Raw genomic sequence first — 20,997 nt, 5'->3', positions numbered from 1 at the left:
GAGAGCATTTTGTTATGAGTTGTGCCCACTTGTTAGTTTGAATTTTTATCTAGGATTATTGTGGCCGCACGCTGGACACATTCAACAGTCATTTCTTGAGTTCTGAGCCAATGTGCAAGCTCTGTTTTGATTCAATTTAGTGTTGGCTCCTGTTGTCTTACCACAGCTGCCCTGTGAGCAATTACTACAGTTACTATACACTATGTAGCTTATTTTGTCTATTTAAGTGATAGGACAGCACTTGGTTTGACGTTCGGGTTGTATGGACTTGGATACTCAACACGGCTCAACTTATATATTTTTTTCCTATTTTGATGTATTGGTTTTGTTTAACTACATCATAAAGGGCGCATTGGCCTGTTCGGTCACGATTCATTGCGACTCTGTCATGCACAGTAGAGACCTTGAGGTTATGATTTTTTTATTTTCTATCACAGTGCACTGATTACTAGTTGCACCTAGATGGTAGGGGGATTTTATATAGCACAAGAATCAGCACTCCGATTTTGCTGAGATTTGTGTGTTTGGCTTGCTACCTGTTTGTTGTTATAAGTCTATACATACTATTACAGAGCTCTACGTGTGAAGGAACTCTGTCGATGGTAGAGTTGGACCTTATTCATTTTTTTAGGGTAAGATCTGTAGGATTATCTACACACCTTGGTGTGGTGGTGGTGTATACTGGTGATTTATGCAGTTTGTTATCATGCATAAATTTGATATGTGCATATTTATATTATACTCTTTCAGGGCCACCTGACCCACTTGAGTAATCTGGTGCCATTGCGCACAGTTGGTCAAGAGTACAGGCCTGAGTATATTTGACACTTCATATTTTGTTTGATTTTGACATATGTTATTAGCAGAGTCACTGAATATATTTGTCCTGAAGAATGCCCGGGACATCTTAGTCATATACGGCAGAAACATGATGAACATCCATTACCCTCTTTCACTGTGCTTTTAATCTATATCCCTTAGGGCATAGGAATAAAGTTGTTTTGCTCCTATTGAGATCGTTTTCATTCACTGTTTTCCTTTGCACTCTGCCCCTCAGCCTACCCCGGAGGTATTAGGACATAGACGTGCCACATAAAACACTCCCGCTCCTTTCCTTTCGGAAAGTTGTAGCCCACACGGCGTACTTTGCGGTCCCAGTGTGTGGAGGGACCCAACAATGAAACATGTCACCCTTTAGTGAGTGAGGGTTCTCGTCCAAAACACCCGGAGTTCCCCACCATCTAACTGCCTCATATTTTCAGTTTTTGTTGCCTTTGCTATCCTATACACTGTGTGAACCTAATTATCTTGGAAGTTGTATTGTACAGTTTAGGAGCACATACTTCCCTTCGACCCCTTGTGTGAGATACACAATTCAAACCTATCCCAGTACAGCACACCTTGATGTCACCCTCACGCCTAGCAGCAGTTCACCCTCCTTCACAGTCTTTCCCACACTCTCTCTCTCTCTCATTCACTTCTATTTATAGTAAATCAACAACTAACAATTGCTTGCTCCACTAAAAGAATTGATAGAATCACTCACCCAAAGAATACACATCCACGATTGAAACCTCATCCAGCAGGAAATCACCCAAAGTAGTACAGTTTCCCTTCTGCGCAAAAGGTCCACCACACTAATTACAGCTCTATCTTGCATATAAAAGTTTACTTTGAAGCTCCATGGGCTGTAGGAATCCTTTGTTCCATGCCTGAGATGGCGTGGGCCACAGCTGCCATGCATCTGCTTTATCTCGTGTACTAAATCAGGATACACCAATGACCTGTGCAGCTTTGCAGGGACCACAGTGGTGTTGCTGATGGCAGAAATGTCGCCATCATGAGGGATGATGTACGACGCCACCTGTCTTCGAAACTGACATCATGTAGTCAGGGCTGGGACCATATAGCTGCTACTAACTCCTGTTAAACTTAATTTGGATCCTTAGCAACTATACCGTATATCCTGTTGGCTTATTCCCTTCATTTAGTTAGAAACAAAACTTTCTCCTAGATGAATCAGATGCTCTGTAATGTAGCCAAGAAATTCAGCTCATATTTTTTTTGCTTGTGCATTTTGAGCAGATTCAAAGCAGTAAAAAGCCCTGTTGACAAAGCTGTTGCTGACAGCAAAGGCACTTAGTGGGCTGTTTGCTCTCTTCTAGTGTCTGTTATTTTTTAATTATCATGCATCTTTTTTAAATGGAACAAGGACACGTTTGGATGGATGCCACGGGCGTGCACCTGCTTCATTAAAAGCAATGTGCTAAATCTTTTAATTTAACTTTACGCAAAGAATTCGAAATGTTATATCCAAATTACAACTGAGTTTATCAATTCGATGTTTTTATTTTTTAAATCTTAATACTAGAAAATAAATAACGAATGAAAATTATCATATAGATTGGAGACCAACTGCTGCACCACATAGAAATAATAATGTGAATGCAGCTGGAATAAGAATGATATTATTTTCTGAAGAAAAAGTTTCTAGTGGTTTGAATAAAATGTCAGCAGGACACTTGACAGAATTACACTGGTGAAAACGAAGGGCCTTGTAACATGACGAGCCTGGGCCTGATTCGCAAAGGTAAACTTAAACTTTTTTTAAGTTTACAATTGTTTGCTATTCTCAAAGGGATTTACGAGCAGTAGCTACGAGTGCGAACTATCTTTTATGTGCAGAGACTCCGCTCCCTAAAGCTACTACTCGTAAATCCCTTTGTGAATCAGGCCCTGAGATTGTGAGTGGGCTAGCTCCTTCATTTAACTAAATAAAAACTATAACATTTCAGCATTCTCACACAGGGCACATAAAGTCAAAATGCTAATCACAGTTTGAAGGCGGTGTTCTCTGAAACCTAAAAGGGTTATGCTGAAGGATATTGTGCCACATTTTCTTTGGTCAAACTGTATATTCTTTCATTATAATTTTTTGCTACAAGGTATACAGAATAAAGTAAAACTTCAACAGGATATTAACATTATTATATGATAACCGAATCGCTGGAGATATAGTGTGACTGACTCGAGCTGATGGCCCTGTGGCTCCCATGCTTCTTTCTTCTGAACGTTGATGTAACAAGAGACACACCCTCACTATAGTACATGTGTTAACTTACATCTCGTGAAAAAAGATTCACACCCGCTACTTCGACCTAACCACTACATCACAACAAGGTATGTGCTGTGTACATGGATGTGGAGGTAAGAATAGTAAATATATATGAACTTTGACAATGCAGTGTTCAGCAATGTAGAGGATGTCATATTCTTGTAGCTCGATAGTTACAACTGCGTATGTAGTGTCATTCAACGAAATAGGAGCCTACCTTTTTCAAGGTGTAGGGAGAGAGGAGAGCACAGCGCGAAGGAGCCACATAAGTTAAGCATTGTCTCGGAGCCCAGTTTAGAGTTGCAGTGTGGGGAGGTCATTTAGCATGATGGGAACACGCTCATATTATACTTCCAATAAGATGTATTAACATTTCTATGTATAATCAAGCTTAAATGTTGCTAATAAATACTGTTCAGAATAGGGCGCGTTCAGAAGACACCTCAGAGGGCGCGAAGCCTGCGTCACTCACCGAGAAAGGATTCCACGTCAGGGACCGCGCCGAGGCCTCCAGGAGTTCATGACAGTAGCACGTCATTGTGGTCTGGGGAAATGGCGTCCTGGTGCTCCAAGAGCAGCTGCAAACTACAAGTGGATAAATTACGACATGAGTATGCGGTTAGGAGTAGTACGTCCACTCTGTAGTTTACATTCACAGGGTCCTTGGACTCCCGTGCCATTTTTTGTTTCAAAGACTTCATTGAATTTTTTCTGAGCATCACATTAATACAAACATGGCAAGTACAATCACACCATAATCAGGTCAAGTGCTATAGAAATCTTAAAGGTAAACACAGATTGTGAACGAGGGTTCGACCTCCCATGCCATTTTATCATAAATACGCAGTACACACCAGCATGCAATACAGAACTTAGAAACAGTATGTAGTAGCTTTCCAATACAAACATAAAGCAAAGACAAGGTCGTCACACTGCTGAAATCAGGGTATTACCCACTAAAACAAAGCTCGCCCGGTGAGTTGTACTGCAGCATTTCAGTTGAACGAGCCCACAGTTTCACAGGGAACGGCGAGCCAGGAAAGAGTCTCGGATATTAGAGCCCGTGAAGGAGCCGAGCCCTGAAAATGTGCTATGAAAATCATACAACAATCCACGTACAGTATCCTCAAAGTTGAAAAAGAATAACTTAAGGAAGCCTTCATATTTATAGGGGAACGTTATAGCAGTGCACCGGGAAGTACTTGATAGTTTTGTGCAGTTTTGGTAGTCTGCATTCACATATTCGAAAGCGCTTTCATATGAAAAAAAAAGAGTTTGGGTGAAATAAAATAGTTGTCTAAGGTCACACAGTTTAAGCATGGAAGCCGCTATTTATTCAAGCTTTCTGGGTTCATTTTCTGCAAATGCGACAGCAAATGGGTATCTATTTGTTTTTCCTTATGTTAAGGCTTTGTTTTTTCCCTTTTAGTGCATTCGTCTGCAGTTATTTAAAATACAGCGCCAATTCGACCAGAAGGTATTGGCAAGCTTTATACATGAGCACCAGTTTCATCACACAAGGTCACATACATTGTTTATAGGCATGGGGAGAATAAGTGATTTGTCCAGAATCACAATATGTTGAGGCGACGCCCGGACTCGACCCTGGTTCCAGACTTCCACAGTCGGCAGCACTGGCCGTAATTAGTACATCACATGCCCGATAGAGAGAGGCAGGCCCGGACTGGCCATAGCGAGCACTGTGCAATTCCCCGGTGCGCCGCATGGGTGGTGGCCGGTTTTAAGCCCCTGGGGGGCGTTTTGGCTACAGGGCCGCTTTTGCAGCATAGCTGCAAAATTAGCCCTGTACCAAAATCAACCGAAAGCCGGCCCCGGCAAAGAGCTCGGCGGCACCTCCAACCCCTCGAGTGAGGAGGGGGGGCCGGCCGAGAATTTTGCCAGGGCCGTTTGTTGTTCCCAGTCCGGCCCTGGAGAGAGGCAGGCAGAAGCCACATGAAAGCACAGCTAGTTATGGGCTGAAGGCTCCAACAGGACCTCGAGCTGAGCCAGAGCCTGGCTTCTGGCTCGAGTTCTCGGTAGCTCGCCCACCTCTAGCGAGAACAGTACACGTCTGAGTGAGTCGTTATGAAGTATCAGGTTATTTTAGACAGTCAGTAAAATCCGGCACAAAACTTTGTAGCAGAAATCACATTTTTGCATCGGGCATTCGTGGTGCTTTTTACACCCAATTTAAAAAACTGTGTTAAAATGGGGAATAACTTGAATAAACAATATTGTGCCCATTTTCGTGCATTGTTACATCTTTCATAATGGCTTATAAAGGCTGTTAGTCACGATAGGAACTTGTGGTATATACGCGTATTTTTTCCTTGTCTACTGGTAGGCACTAGTGTAACAAGCACTGGTAATGCCAAAGACTGGCTTTTGTTTGACACTTGCACATAGACACACAACAATCATGCACACTTCGGCATACATCTCATGCATGCATATATGCAGACAGAGCCATATACTCTCTCATAGCCATGTGCAGAGAAACCACTAGAAATATGCGCAGGGTTGGATTGGGATTGAAAATCGGCCCGGGCACACCAAAACAAAAATCGGCCCACATTTGCATAATCACTCCTCAAATCACAGCTTTGGCGTAATCTTATAAAAAAAAACTTTAGGAGGGAGGGTAAAAAAATGCATGCGTTAGTTTACACTGGTGAAACAAGTGAGGCCACTTCTACTCAGACCCCTGCCCCCGCTCATTATGTGCACACATTAATGGGCCGGCCAGCGAGAGAAAGAAAGTGACACCTCTGCCTGTTGCTAAACGGAGGTAATGATTGCCCATCTGCCTCTAGAAAGGCGACTCAGACACCCACTGGGCCGCTGGATGAGCCTGTATTCGAACAATGGACACAGCGCCCAAATGGCCCCCGAGACTGCTAAAAAAAAGCAGACCACAGCAGAACTCGGACACAACACACAAAGACTGATCCACACAGAACACACACACGTGGCCTGGAAGCTGAAAGCACAGGGGCCTGCAGTGCACACTGAGATGGAAGGGGGTTTGGGAGTAGCCCGACACAGGCATAGGAAGGAAGCAACTAGCAAGCAAATGCACGCTCGGTCAGTGCCTCTGAGAATCAGGCTCAGTGTAGCCGTTCTGCGTTGGAAACGATATTTGAGATGGGAAAAGTAGCAGAGAGTCCACACCCATTCAATCACTGGTGTCTCTTTGGAACAAGCGGCAGGCGTGGGTTTGACTTTGGGCTGAGGAAAGGTGGGGGTCATGGGAAATAAAAGAACGACAGTCGCACAGGGGATTTTGTAAATATATGTGTTTACCTGTAAAAAAGGCACCATTCGCAAGCGCCACCGGAGGTTGGCGGCTGCCATTTCACGGTTCGGTTTTGCATACAGATGAGGCAGGGGTCAGGAGGAGGTATCATTCTGCTGGGGAATTGTGTGCGCATGCGCACGCGCTAGAAAGGAAAAAAAAAAGCAGGTAAGTATAGAGAGACGGGGGGGTGGAGGCCAGCAGAGTGACGCGATCTGTGGTGGGGGAGGGGGAGAGAATTGAAGTACGGAGAGAGACACACAAGGCTTAATGAGCCTTGACAGAATCCCACATGGTGGCTGCGCATGTGCACGCTCGCCTTAACGCAAGCGCTAGGCCACAGCAGCACTTTAAAAAGCCCCTTACTAAAAATCGAGCAAGCAGCGCATGTGCTGCTCTAGGCTCGACCTCAAAAGGAAGATCCAGCAAGAGGGAGAATATTTTCAAGAAGTAAGAGAGACAACAATAGGAAGGCCTTAATTATGAAATAGTTGAGATTACCTGGGCCATAATGCTGAGTACCGTCAAGTGGATGAAACCCACCCAAATAATTTAGTGAACTTGAAAACCAAAAGCGGTAATGATAAAAATCTTAATCCTTGAACATGCTTTACAGAGGTAGCCCACGAAGCACCTGTTTCTGGATCTTATGCCCCAATTTTGAGCATCTGTCCACCATACTACAAATGCATTAGATCATAATACTCTTGTAATAAGGCAGACAGGATATTTGTGACAGAGGGTCTCATCCACCAAACTCTAATATAGGTCCTAAATCTTGAAAGAGATGCAGGAAGTAAAGAATTGGTGGTGATCAGAATAGAGTTGTATGTGGTTTTGTCAAAACATAGATGTGATTCCGAAAGGAAGGAAAAATTAATACTAATATTTGAAGTAAAAAATTAGATTTTTTAAACTGTTTAAGTGGGAGAAAGCTGGTGGCGGCTGAAGAGTATGTGGCTTTTTGAATGTAATATGACGATATTTGTTCCCCACTTTTAGCTCCTTCAATTTTACCCTCTATCTAACAAGTGCAGGCTGTTTCGCCCTATGCATCGTTGCAGGAGTTGGGTCGTATTCCTAGTTTTTTGCCTTGAGAGGGGCCCTCAGGGCAGCATTTTCCATATGGCAAAATTACTGCATTGCAGCACTTTCTTAAAATACTTGAATACTTTTTCATATTAGCCAATACACTCCAGGACTGGAGTTGCAGTAATAAATGAGCCCCCCGGAATAGGGTTTCAAAGATAGAGTGGACAAGTCAAGAAAGGAATTTGTGCTAGAGTACTTTCAAAATCATTGTTATCCGCCTTGACTTGGCATTGTCTTCCTTTTGATTCCTGGGTTATTGGAGGAAGTGCCCAATGTATTTCTCTAAACTTGGGTGGACACCAACATTTACTGACCCAATAGTTCTTGAAAGAATAATGCAGTAATGTTACAGGCTATTAAAAACTGTTGAATTTTAAGTTGATATTCCTATAATTGTTCAGAACAACTTAGTGTGCAAACCATATGTTTTTTTTCTCAGTTTGATAAAGGTTTTTCCTCGTGGTAAAAAGCCCTTTCTATATGAGCCCACCAAATCTGGGGGTGACACGTTCCCTTTCTTGCCACATAAGGGAATTTCCAGTCCTTAGCTGGACTTAAAATCCAAACCTTTCTAGGGTGGAAAGGGGAATGAGTTGAGTTTGTGAATGCCCACAGATGTACCTGTTTGTGAGTGTTCATAAAACTCCAAGGCTAACCTCAACTTGGAACGCTGACTTTTCCACCTCTTGATTAGGATTTATGGTTATGGAGAATGTCTTTCTGAGATCTCTGCATATGTACATGGGCCTGCCAAAATTCCCTTTGTAATTACCTGGCAGGAGTAAAAAAGATAAAGTCTGTGGTAAAACCCTGTGGCCCTGTTGTGAATATGTCCTACAGGCTACTGAGTTCTAATTTTTTTTAGTTTTACATAGTGCAAACTAGACCCCAATGCATCAGATCACTTTACATGAGCACCAGTTGTGTTACTGATAGACACATTCATTTTTTTGTTTGGCACGGGGAGATTAAGTGATTTGCCCAGAATCACAGGATGCCAAGCATCCCAGGCAAGGCTCGAACCTGGTTCCCAAGCTTCAAGGTCGACCGCTCTAGCTGTTAGGCCACATCCTCTCCCCAGTACCTGTTAAAGCAAAAAACATTCAAGAAAATTATTTTAAAAAAAAATAAATAAATAAAGTCACCTACCTCTGGGCAAAGACAGAACTACTCAATACCTATTCATCCTTATCAATGAGATTCCAATGAACCTTAAACTATATAGTGCCAAACGGAAAGTCATAATAAACTAGAGGAGCTCTCTTCTGAAGATTCCAATCTGTACCTCCCAGGTATACAAACAGGAAGTGCCTGAGGGCCCGAGTGCAGTACATGACAGGCATCATCATCGCCACCCTAATGATTGTACAGCTGTCAAGCAGAAAAAGGCACTGCATGCTCGTTGGATAGTGGTCAGCAGAAGAATCTGGGAAGATCTGTGCATTATACCAAGCTGTGTTTCTTTGTCATCTGTCCTAATATCAAAATGATGTCCCCAAAAATTCCCCCAAGAGTAGTCACTGTCCTAAACTTCCAATCTAACTGACAAAACAATCAATCGTTTAAGTAAGCATTTGGGGGAGAATTTATCCACCGGTATATCACTTTGAATGCCACTATGTGCCTTAAGTGGGCCATACAGAAAGAAAGTTAGGGCCCAATGCACAAAAATAAGTTGCGTGTTTAGATCTACTAACATGTGGATCTACTCCCACACCTAGGTGTAACTCTCCAACTTTTTGCTATTTACAGTTTCAAAGTGGAGCTTTATACCTAGGCTCAGACTTAAAGAGTCTCCACCTCCTCAAATGAGGGAGTGAAAACCCCTAAGACCAAATTTACAAGTGTACAATTTGATCTAGTAACTTTCCACCTGTTTGTAGAAACCTCGACCACCAGGCCAAGGTCTCCCTCAAGAAAAATATAGGGAAATTTAATACTCTTTATATTTCCTGTAAAGAAAAAAGATTTAGCATTAATTTAATGTAAAATAAAATTGCAAAATAATATAAATAACACTTACCTAGAAATATGTTAAAGAAAAATAACACAATCCCTCCTAAAATTAACTTTGTATTATATAGTAGATATCTTAACTATATTAAGTATTTTATTTAATATTTTTTGGGTAAAATCACCCATCCTCACTAACATTTTGACTTTTATTTGTTTTGTAACAAAGCTATCTAATTGTTTATATGTTTAAAAACATATTCATTTTTGGACTTTTTAAAGTAAGCTAAATTTTAATGTATTTATTTTAAATGTAAGTGATTACTAGATAAAAGAAATTATTCCATTTAGGATTGATTAAAGTTACTTTTTAAAATTAAATATATGCATATTTGGCACTGCACCCAACCAGCTGCGGGCAGATAACCTCTGCAGCATACGTTCTTTGGCCTTCATCCAAGCCATACGTCCAGTCTTCTTTGGGCGGCCAACCCTGCTGTGCACAGGGGTTGGCCTTTGGCCAGACGTTTAATTTTTTAATGTTTGTTGTTTTGGGTGAACGAAACAGGATTTGCAAATCCTGCACAAGCTGCAAACCTTGAAGCTTGACCTTGGGATTGCAATTCTGTTTTGTAACCTGACACCTAAAAAGGCGTCTAGGGACAGTGTTCTGTGCGGGGTACCGTTTTAAGTGTTGGGCATTCATGAGTCAAAAAATGGACTCCCGAATCCCATGCCTTTTTAGCATTTTATAAAAGTTTTGATGTAGAGGGGCTCTTTGAAGGTGCTCCCCACTATGGCATGGGGGTTAGTGTGTGCCTACACTGACCCCCTTTTAAGGTTCTTTTTTTTTCAAATGTTCCATGGATGGGAACTGTGGTCTTTATATTGAAATGTCTGCCGCAGCAGACTTTTTTTGTCACACAGCAGCCAATCACAGCTCTCTGAACCTTGCTTCCAATTTTGAAATAGTGGTACCGAAAGGGAGAAATGGAGAATAGGCTCTCTTGTCCAATCAGATAGATCCCTTTTTTCAAATTCCCAGTCTTGCAAATTATTTGTGAATATGAAATGGGAGAGATATACAAAAGATTTAACTCTTTAATTCTAATTCGGCAACTGTACTAATGGGGATTTAGGGGGGCAGCCGACCAGTGGGAGGCTTGCCCCCACGGGGTTTTTGGGGCCGGTAGGAGGGGAGGGGGACACAGGACCAGGACGGACAGGAAGGACGGTTGGGCTGTTTTTGGGCTGGGGGAGGGCAGTTGGGCTATTTTTGGGCTGTTTTTGGGCTGGGGGGTGGTTATAGCCTGTATGCTTGTGTCACTGTCCACCATTTTGTGGACAGTGACACAGCAGCCGGTTTAAAACGTTGGGAGCCTTGTTTTGCCTGGTTTTGCGTGTTGTTGCGGGTTTCTTGGGCCGTGGTCTGGCGTGCGCGGCAGGAGGCGGTAGCGCTTGGTATCTGAGGCTTTTTGCGGCGGCGAGGACTGAAGAAATGGCGGCGGTGGGTGACCCCCGGGTCCAGGAGGCGCTGTGGCTACTAGGGGAGTCGGGCCGCATGGATCTGGTGCGGCCCGACCTCCAGGTAAGGCCGCCGCGGCGTGCTGCCAACGGCGCCGCGGCAGCGGTGATTGCTGGGCCCCGTGTGGTGGGAGGGGAGGGAGGGAGGCGGGAGGGGGAGACAGTTCAGGGCAAGGCCGCAAGGCGGGGTAAAGCGCCGAAGAGTGCGAGGGGGGCGGGAGGCCCCCAGGGACACACTACGCTGCAGTTTGTGGGTGGGGCAGGGGGGCAGGAGGGGGCAGGGGGAGACGGCAGTGCGGTCCCTGTTGAGGGGGCGGGGGCCCCGGAGGTTGGCGGGGTGGGAGCGCCAGGGGGGGTGGATGGGGCCCAGGTTGCAGGAGTCGGGGAAGGCCAAGGGAGGGGTGCTGGGGTGTTGATGGAGCAGGGTCACCCACTATTAATAGAGGAATCAGATATGGAGGAGGTGGGGGGCAGGGAGGGGAGAGGGGAGGGAGGCCAGGAGGCACGGAGAGTGAGCTGGACTGGGGGTCATCGTCTGGGGAGGGGACGGACGTGGTGGGCCCGAGCAGGTCCCCGTCACCGGGGATGGGGAGGGGGGGAGGGGGTGGGGAGGGTGCGGAGGTGGCAGGGGAGACTCAGTTGGCGGGTGGGGACGGGGGGAGGTGAGGGGGAGCGGGGGGGATGGTTGGGGGGGTGGGACCGAGATGGGGGCCCGGGGGGTGGGGGGGTGGGGCAGGCCCGCAGTGGCTGGAATGGGAGGAGGGGTGGGGTTGGGGATCAGGGGGGTGGGGTGGGGTGGGAACTGGGGCGCCCGGTGCGGAGGGGTGACATTTGGCGCGGTGGGGCCGAGGGGCACAGCAGGGTTGGGATGGGAGTAGCGCGTGGGGGGGGCAAGAAGGGCCTTTTTTCCCCGGTATGCTGGACTCCACCTTTTTTCCTTGGCAGGATATGTTGGCGAGGAGCTCGGGTGAGCAGCATGCGGCGCCGTTCCACCGAGGGGATGGGCCGGCTCTGCCTTGTACGGGCGGTTGAGCTCCAACGTGGGACATGGCATGGGACGGCGTTGGGCGGCGACAGGAGGAGTCACTGCCAGCCCCCCCCCACTTTGACTGTTGGTACGAGTGCAGTGGCGGGAGGGGGCGAGTGCATGGATCTGGGGGATCTGATGCGGGTGTGTAGAGAGAAGGCGGGGTTGAGCCGGCTGGAGTCCAGTGGGGACGGCCGGAGGCTACAGGAGGCTGGGGATGGGGAGTCTGAAGAGGAGGGGGAGATACGGGAGGGGGGATCTAGTAATGTTGTTGGCAGTGTGTTGCAGGTACGGACACAGCAGGACGCGCCCAGGGTGACGGCCCCCTCAGCTCCACTGGTCAGGCGGCAGAATCCAGCTCGGACGCTGACCTTGACGCCAGGTAAGGTTGGAGACGGAGTGGGGACTGGTGTGGGCAAGAGGCACTGTGTGCAGGTGTCGGTGGGGACGGATACATGGGGGATGATGTGGGACGGCTGGTGAAAGGTCGGTATGTCAAGGACACGGGGTGGGTACGGATGGCGTAGCACCGGCGGAAGCGGTCGGGTCGTGCGTTGGCGCGGCGTCGGCAGGCGCGGTGGCATGGGCGGTCGCGGCGGGGAGCAAGGAGAGTTGCGTGGTGTCGGTGAGGAAGCTTCCCTACATGGGGGTGACCAAGCCGCTGGGGGCGCACTTGTCGCTGGCGACAAGGGAGAAGATTTGGAAGGGGGAGTACATTGACATTCTGAAGCTGTTGCATAGGGAACTGACTTCAAAGGAGGGGTCCAAGGAGGAAGAGCAGGAGTTGGCACGGTGCCCCAAGGTCCTGTTGACAATAGACAATTGGTCAGCAGCTTTTCTAATATACCCCAGCGTGTATTGTGAAAAATTTCCGGATCGGTCCATCGCAATATTCAAGTACTTGGACGTGGTGCGGAGGGCGCAGGTGACGTACGGGGGGTACGCCTGGTCCCATTATGACGAGGAGTTCCGGGCGCGGATGGCGGCTGACCCGGAGGCGAAGTGGGGCGAGCTGGACTCTGACCTTTACCAGCAGACGATGGGTGGGGCCAAGTTTGGTCGCACCGTCTATACGGCCAGCGGTTTGCCGCTCGCGCCGGCCCCCTTTTCGGCCCGCCCCACCCGAGGAGGGGTGGCTCAGGGTGAGCCAAACGGTCGGAGCACAATCGGGGCCTGCTGGGACTTCAATAAGGGGGCGTGTGGCCGGCAGGCGTGCCGTTTCCAGCACGAGTGCTCAAAGTGCGGGCGGCGACACTCAGTGGTACGCTGCTGGGGTGTCACGGGGCCGCCAGGTCAGCAGCCCGCACAAGGTGTAGTGCAGGGCGGGGGGTCACAGAGTGGGGGACGGGGAGGTGGTCGGGGGGGGTCTGGGGCTTTGGGAAAAGGCTCATACACCAGTTAGAGTGGCGCGGATGGAGCCATGGCTGGTGGCGTACCCACGGGCGGATGACGCGGCCGTGTTGCGAAGCGGTTTTCGGGACAGTTTTCAGCTGGGCTATGAGGGCCCGCGGATTGCGTGCTGGGCAGACAATCTGAAATCAGTACAGGCTCACAGAGGTATTGTGAGGGAGAAACTGTTCAAGGAGATCAAGGAGGGCCGCATGGTGGGCCCATTTGTGGAGGCGCCGCTGCCGGGGTTGATCATATCCCCGATAGGGGTGGTGCCCAAGAAGGAGCCGGGGCAATTCCGGCTGATTCAACATCTGTCGTGGCCAGTGGGTGGGTCAGTCAACGATTTCATCGCGTCGGACTTGGCGTTGGTGTCCTACACCTCGGTGGATGTGGCGCGGCGGCTCGTGTCAGTGGTGGGACGGGACGCTATGATGGTGAAGTGTGACATTAAGTCGGCGTTCCGCTTGCTCCTGGTACACCCGGAGGACCACCAGTTACTGGGGATCCAGTTTGACGGTGGCTTTTTTGTGGACAAAGCACTGCCAATGGGGTGTTCCATCTCCTGCGCGCTATTTGAGCGCTTCAGTTCCTTTTTGCAGTGGGCTTTTTCCAGGCGCACAGGCTCTGAGATGGTGACCCACTACCTGGATGACTTCTTCCTGGTGGGGCGACCCGGTGCGACGGACTGCCAGCAGTTGCTGGACAGTTTGGCAGGGATGATGGAGGAATTTGGGGTTCCCCTGGCGCCGGAGAAGACGCACGGTCCCAGTACGGTGTTGTCCTTTCTCGGTATAGAGCTCGACTCAGCTGCCATGGAAGCACGCCTGCCGGAGGACAAGAGGTCGGCGATGTTGGCGTTGGTGGGCGACATGCTAGGTAAACAGAAGGTGTTGGTTCGGGAGGTGCAGGTTCTCCTGGGGCACCTTAACTTTGCATGTCGCGTGGTGTGAGCGGGTCGTACCTTCTGTTGGCGGCTGGGTCTGGCTCTGTCGGGCTTGACGCTGCCCCACCACTACGTGCGTCTCTCGGCGGGGTTGAAGGAGGATTTGCGGATGTGGCGGGTTTTCCTGGAACGGTTCAATGGTGTGCTGATGGCACTGAGGTTCTGTGATTTCCGAACCCGACTCCATTTTGTTTACGTTGTCCAAAGATGCCATTTTGTGTTGCCCTCACGTAGGCCGTGGAGGTAACCAAACGGACAAAGTTGCATGGGCTTCGTTGTTCATGTACATATTAACTAGGCCTTTTCTGACTTGCGAGTGGACTGCAAAGAAACTGACCTCGTCACCTGAAACTGACCCTTTGCAAGGCCAATTTCCCTGGCTGATCGTTGTCTGAAATTGGCAATCACTGTTCAGGATATCGTTAACTTTTAGTTCGCTTGCACATATCTTATCCTACTCAATATCTGAATTACTTCTTCCTTTATGTCTTCTCGTTACATGGGTAGTGCTTTCAATTATGGGTTTGTCCGGCTCGTGGAAATGGAATTTGGGACATTCCTAATAATTAACTTGTGGGTTGGTACAATATAAAGTGAGTTTTTGTGATATGACGAAGCATGGGAAAATGTATTTGATTCGCTAGAATTTGCCGCAGTAGGTGTGCATTCATAATGAGCAAAAGGTGGATAAATACTGATGTCTTGCTCTACGAGAATTGAACAGTTTCTTGAGTTGTACACCGTGTTGTATTGCTGGGATTACTGTTACTAGCTGCAGCTAATAAATTTGATCTCTGACACCACCTAGAAGTATTCCGTGTCTCTGTTTGCCAAGACAGGAGAACCCGAAGACTTTGGGCGTTTCCCTGGCGCCGCTGGGTTCTAAAAACCCGGTTCTTCAGTTGACGCCCAGCGGTGGGGCGACTTCAGCGGTACCGGTCCAAGCCCGAGGATCTTGAGGAGCCACGTGAGAAAATTCTGGAGGAAGGCCAACCACTTCATCGACCCCTGTATGTCGTCGTGGTCCGAAGGTTTTTGCTGTGAGGCTTCCCGCTTTTCCGACGGCTGCGAAGGACTTCTGCCCTGACTGTCTCCCTGTCTTGGACCCTTGATTGATCCTTTGTAGAGCGAGACGATAGACGGTCTTCAGGTGGCGTGACGGATACATTGGTTAAGTATAAGTGGGTCGCTCCCACGATCTTTGTTTTGGTCCTTGGTTTTGATTCAGATATTGCAATAGCTGAAGCCGAGGGGCTCGTATATTTACGAGTGTATCGATAGTTGATAACCCCTTGAAGTTTGAAGCTAGATTAGTGAGCTATAAGATGCCTGGTCTTAGCAAATTTGGGAAATGGTTTGGTTGTGGTTGCAACAGGGATTCCCGACTGGAGGATTCGTGTCCGATACCTCCGGTTGGAACTCCAACTTATGAGCTCTATTCAAAACACGGAGTGGGTCCCATTACGTATAATGAAATATGGGTTCGCTATACTAGAAAAGATGGTGTTTTACGATGGCCCCAACATGGTAGCTTCGAATTAAATATTTTAGATATTCTGGAAGTCGCCCTATTTAAGAAGAAAGCCCGGCCGGCAATGTTTGATTCTTTCCGCCTTTGGCGTAAGGAAGCCAAACAGCGAGAAATTAAGCAAGCAAAGAGAGATAGGAAAGATAAGAATATGTCAGTGCTACAACCTGCTAGGCAGTTTAAGGAAGATGGAGAAGAGCGTGCGAGTGAAGTCTTAGATAGACAGCGTTGCATGGCTATCGATAAATGTTATCCGGCCTTGCCGCCTTCCCTTTCAAAAGTGAATGAAGATCCTGAAAAAGATCCTTTGATTTCTCATTTACTGAGATTACCACCTCCTTATGTGCAGGGTGCTACTGCACCTCCATTACCCCCGGTTGTTGCATCTCTTGCTGTTCAGCTTCCTGCTGTTGTTCAGCCACCCGTTGCTCCACAGATGGTTCTCCCTCCTACGGCGCAACCTCCTCTAGGGTCGTCCACTTTGCTACCAGCTTTGCCTCAAACTCCTTTGCCTTCTACTTCTGTATCTTCGACTCCTGCTCCTCGTGTCCCTACGCCTCTTTTGCCTCAAAATACTCTTTCTCCTGTTCTTATGGCGACTTCTTCTCCTTCTGCTCGAAAACGAATGACTGAGACTGTTGTTAATCTCATGTCTCCACTCTTTGGGTCATTGAATATGACCCCTGTTTTAGAACGTAGACAGAGTCGTAGTCAGTTTCCTAGTCCCGAAGAGCGGACAGTGTTGGATCTTTTGGCTCAAAGATGGGTTTTAAAAGCTTCGAGGTATAATTTACAAGCGATTATGGATGTTTTCTTTCAGTGGGAACCACCGAAGCAAAGGTATGTGTTTGATATGATGTGCACTTTTCTCCGTCAGGAATGGGAAAATAATGAGTTGGGTCCGATTCCGTAGGAAGTGCTTGATGTTCAGTCAGAATTTGCTGAAGGGATGATAGTGGAGTCCGATGTTACAGATGCTGTAGAGACGATACTTGTCTTCAGGTCTAGGCTACCGCCTCAGATATTGTACGAACCTGATTCCTTTGTTAGGAGGAAAGTGAAGCAGTATCCCATGAGAGAGGTTCCCCCTGTATGGAGAAAGGCAGTTTAGGCTAATGTAAATTTGGGTACTCAAGCTGAGCCAGCTCATTTTCAGCGAGTATGGGTACATGTCCCTTGGAAAAGAGCAGAAGTCTTGGCTCTTAAGCAGACTTTACCAGACCCTCGTAAAAATCCTGCTGGTTATTACAAAGAGTTGTCTCAGACAGTTGAAGCGTGTATTATGAATTTAGCTGATATAGATATGTTGATGGGTAATGTAGTCCCTCAACCTTTGTGGGCGAAGATTCGTCATGAGAATCATGCACAAGAATTAGGAGATACGTGGGCTAATATTGTTGCTGCAGATGGTCGGCAGGTAGGAGGTGTCAAACCTGAACCTTTAGTTGCAGAATTACCTGGTAGAATTATTAATTTGATGAAAACTATGATGCCTGCTTTACGAGTGAATTGGGATAAGTTAGCAGCATGCAAACAAAAGAAAGATGAAAGTGTGTCTGATTTCTTCACTAGGTTTGAGGAAACGTTTATTGATCATAGTGGTCAGGATATGAGCATCGAAGGTGGTCAAAGGTTGTTCGTGGACAAATTTGCTTTTAATTTACTTCCTGAACTTTCTAATAAGTTGAAAGATTCTGAGAGTTCATGGGCTGTTTCTTCGTCGGCCCAGATCCTGGCTACCTCTCAATATTACGAGAATAGGGATAAAGATGAGAAGGATAAAGTAGAGAGGAAGACTAAAGAATTAAAGACGAAAGTTCTTTTGCAGCAAGCTTATCCGCCTCGTATGAATCAGCCTCAGTATCAGCAACCCCCACAGTTTCAGAGATTGTTACAGAAGCCCGAGTATTTTGCTCCGCGATTTTTGCCAGGCCCTAATCAGTGTGCTTATTGCAGAGAAGAAGGTCACTTTAAGCATAGTTCTCCGGTTCTGCTACAGCGTGCGAATGGTGTATCTGATCAGAGAGGTTGTGGTGGTTTCCAAAAAGCTTCTAGGGGTAGGGGACGTGGTGTGTTTCCTCGGAATGAGCGTTCCTTTCCCCTTCAGAATCCTGCAAATTGTTTTGACAGACAGAATGCTTCGAATGTTCAGTCTGCTCAGTACTATGCTGAGGACTACTGTGTTGAGAGCGAGAGTGCTGGTTATAATGATTGCTAGGACAGCCATGGGCAAAGAGAGGGAGTAGTGTCAGTTCCAGTAGACCAGAGTGGACCCTATGTTAAAGTGGTTACATTAGGTGTGGCAGAACCTTTTCTTTTGGATACTGGTGCGGCAAAGAGTTCTATTATGCACTCTAAACTTCCTGGCGCACCTTTGTCTGGCTTGACCAATGTTTTAGTAGGATTTTCTGGCGCCCCAGTTCGTAATCCAGTTTCTAGTCCTTTGCCTCTTTCTATCGGTCCTTGTGAATTGGAAGCTCCTCTTATTTTAACGACTGGTTGTGGTGAGAATCTGTTGGGTTTGGACTTGCTGAAAAGATTGTATGCGACATTGCATTGCTCTCCTGAAGGAGTAGATCTTACGGTGGGTAAGAAAGTGATTTCTCCAATGTATTTGTCTAAAGATTGTCTTCCACTGGAATTGTGTTCTCTTCCTGATACACTTTGGGCTACAGGTCCCAATGATGTTGGTCTCTTGCAGATTCCACCCTATGTTGTTCCTCTCAAGTCGAATGCTAGGCTACCTCGTATTCCGCAGTATAAGATCTCGAGTGATGGCGAGAGAGCTCTTTTAGCGATCATCTATGATTTGGTTGAGAAGGATGTGGTTGAAGAAACGAGAGGTAACGTGTTTTGCCTGTCCTTGAGCGTACTGATGCTTCTCAGCCACCCATGTACAGGTTTGTGATCGACCTTCGAGAGGTTAGCAAGATTGTCGTACCACAATTTCCTGTTGTTCCGGATATCACTGCTTTGTTGACTCTGATTCCTGCTTCAGCTGCCTGGTTTTCGGTTATTGGTTTAAAGAAGGCTTTCTTCAGTATTCTGTTTGCTGTGGAAAGCAGAGATATTTTTGGCTTCTCTTTAGGAGCCCGAAGCTTTCGGTTCAAGAGAGCTCCTCAAGGTTATTGTGAAAGTCCCTCAATTTACAGTCAGGCGTTGAAAACTCAGCTTGACAATTTTGTGTTACCTTCTGGTGCAACTCTTATCCAGTATGTTGACGATTTACTGATTGCTGCTGATGATGAAAAGATTTGTAAAGAAGCTACTCTTTCTTTGTTACGACATTTGTCTGACCTTCACCATAAAGTGTCTCCTTCTAAGTTACAGTATTGCCGCCAAGAAGTGACCTATTTAGGCAATCTCTTGTCGAAGGAGGGACGGCGATTGACCCCAGAACGAATTCAAGCGATTGCGCAAATGAGTGTGCCATCCACGCAGAGAAAAGTGCGTGCATTTTTAGGTATCACTTCATATTGTAGGCAATGGATCCCTAATTTTCTTTGCTAGCAAAACCTTTGTTGGCATTGACTCTTAAAGATACTCTGCATCCTCTCCCTTGGTCTGATGAATGTCAGAAAAGTTTTTCTGAATTACGTGACGCATTGTGTTCTGCTCCAGTGTTGGGTACTCCGGATTACAGTAAACCTTTTACATTGTATGTCCATGAGAGAGAAGGTTGTGCGTTGTCAGTTCTGACACAGCAATTTGGCGATAAGCAGCGTCCATGTACGTATTTTTCATCGACGTTAGATCCGGTAGCTAGAGCGTTGCCGAGTTGTTTGAGAGCTACAGCGGCCGCTGCTGCTTCTATCCGACAGTCTGCCGGTTTGGTATTGGATAATACATTGATTGTGATGGTCCCACATGCAGTCGATTCCTTATTGAATAGGACCAAGACACAGCACCTTACTAGCGCTCGTTTGTCAGGTTACGAGTTGACACTTTTGGCTAGCCATGTACACATCAAAAGATGCAATGTATTGAATCCAGCTACGTTGTTGCCAATTTCTGTAGAGACAGATGTTCAGGAACAGCATGATTGTTTTCTTCGGACAGAGGAAGAAACAAAGGCTAGAGTTGACTTGAAGGATACTCCTCTTTCGGTTGTTGATGGTACCCTATTGGTAGATGGTTCATGCTTTAAGCTTCCGAATGGAGAAACGACTGCAGCATATGCTGTCACAACTTTACATACAGTTGTTGAAACAGCACGTATTGCACAGAATTCAGCGCAAGCAGCAGAGCTAATAGCATTGACGAGAGCGTGTGTGTTGTCAGAAGGAAAATGAGTGAATGTTTACACTGATAGCCAGTATGCGTTTGGTGTTGCCCATAGTTTTGGACGCTTGTAGAGAGAGAGAGAGGATTTTTGACCTCTCATGGTACGAAAATACAGCATGGGCAACTGGTGAATGAACTTCTTGAGTCACTTACGTTGCCAAAGCAGATTGCAATTGTGAAGTGCAGTGCGCATAAAAAGGTTGTGGACGATGTGGGTCAAGGAAATGCGTTCGCAGATGAAGTTGCGAAAGAGACAGCAGGGAATATGACGAGTCGAATGTATGTTGCAGGCCCCGCAAGATGGGTTGTGGAAAGTGGAATGTGTGAAGACACAATAGAAAGTGTGAAGTTGATTCAGGCTGAAGCTACTGAGAAGGAAGTGAGTAGGTGGAGAGAAAGTACTGGTATGTTAGATTCAACAGGTTGTTGGGTTGAGTTGTCGGAGCACCAGCGATGGTTGTTGCCTGATGCATATGTGGTCCCAGTGGTTACAATGGCTCATGGAATGGAATGGCTCACATAAGCTCGAAAGGAATAAGCAAGTTGTTGGCTCCAGTATGGCAGAATGCTGGAATTCCTAAATGTGCTGAGAATGTGGTGAAGCATTGTATGATTTGTCTGATGTACAATCCTGGAAAGGGAACTCCAACTCCAGCTGGTCATTTTGCTCCTCCAACGTACCCATTTGAGGTGATACAGTTAGATTACATTCACATGGAAAGGTGTAACAATTTGAAGTATGTCCTTGTGGTTGTTTGTGCCTTTTCCAGATGGATAGAGGCCTACCCCCTAAAGGATAATACTGCCTTGTCTACAGCCAAGGTTTTGCTCAAAGAGTACTTCC

The 20,997-nt window shown here is 46.8% G+C and overlaps 1 protein-coding gene and 1 pseudogene across 1 annotated transcript in view; both read left to right on the top strand.

Moving 5' to 3' along the window:
• STPG2 (sperm tail PG-rich repeat containing 2) overlaps nt 1–20,997 on the top strand; it is a 2,754,965-nt gene that overhangs the window by 385,346 nt on the left and 2,348,622 nt on the right. The window lies entirely within an intron of this gene.
• Nucleotides 16,942–18,087, top strand: LOC147728068 (uncharacterized; annotated as a pseudogene).

This window comes from Lissotriton vulgaris, chromosome 3_1 (assembly GCF_964263255.1).
Source record: "Lissotriton vulgaris chromosome 3_1, aLisVul1.2, whole genome shotgun sequence".
NCBI classification, from domain to species: Eukaryota; Metazoa; Chordata; class Amphibia; order Caudata; family Salamandridae; genus Lissotriton; species Lissotriton vulgaris.
This window is presented reverse-complemented; position numbering and strand designations above follow the sequence as displayed.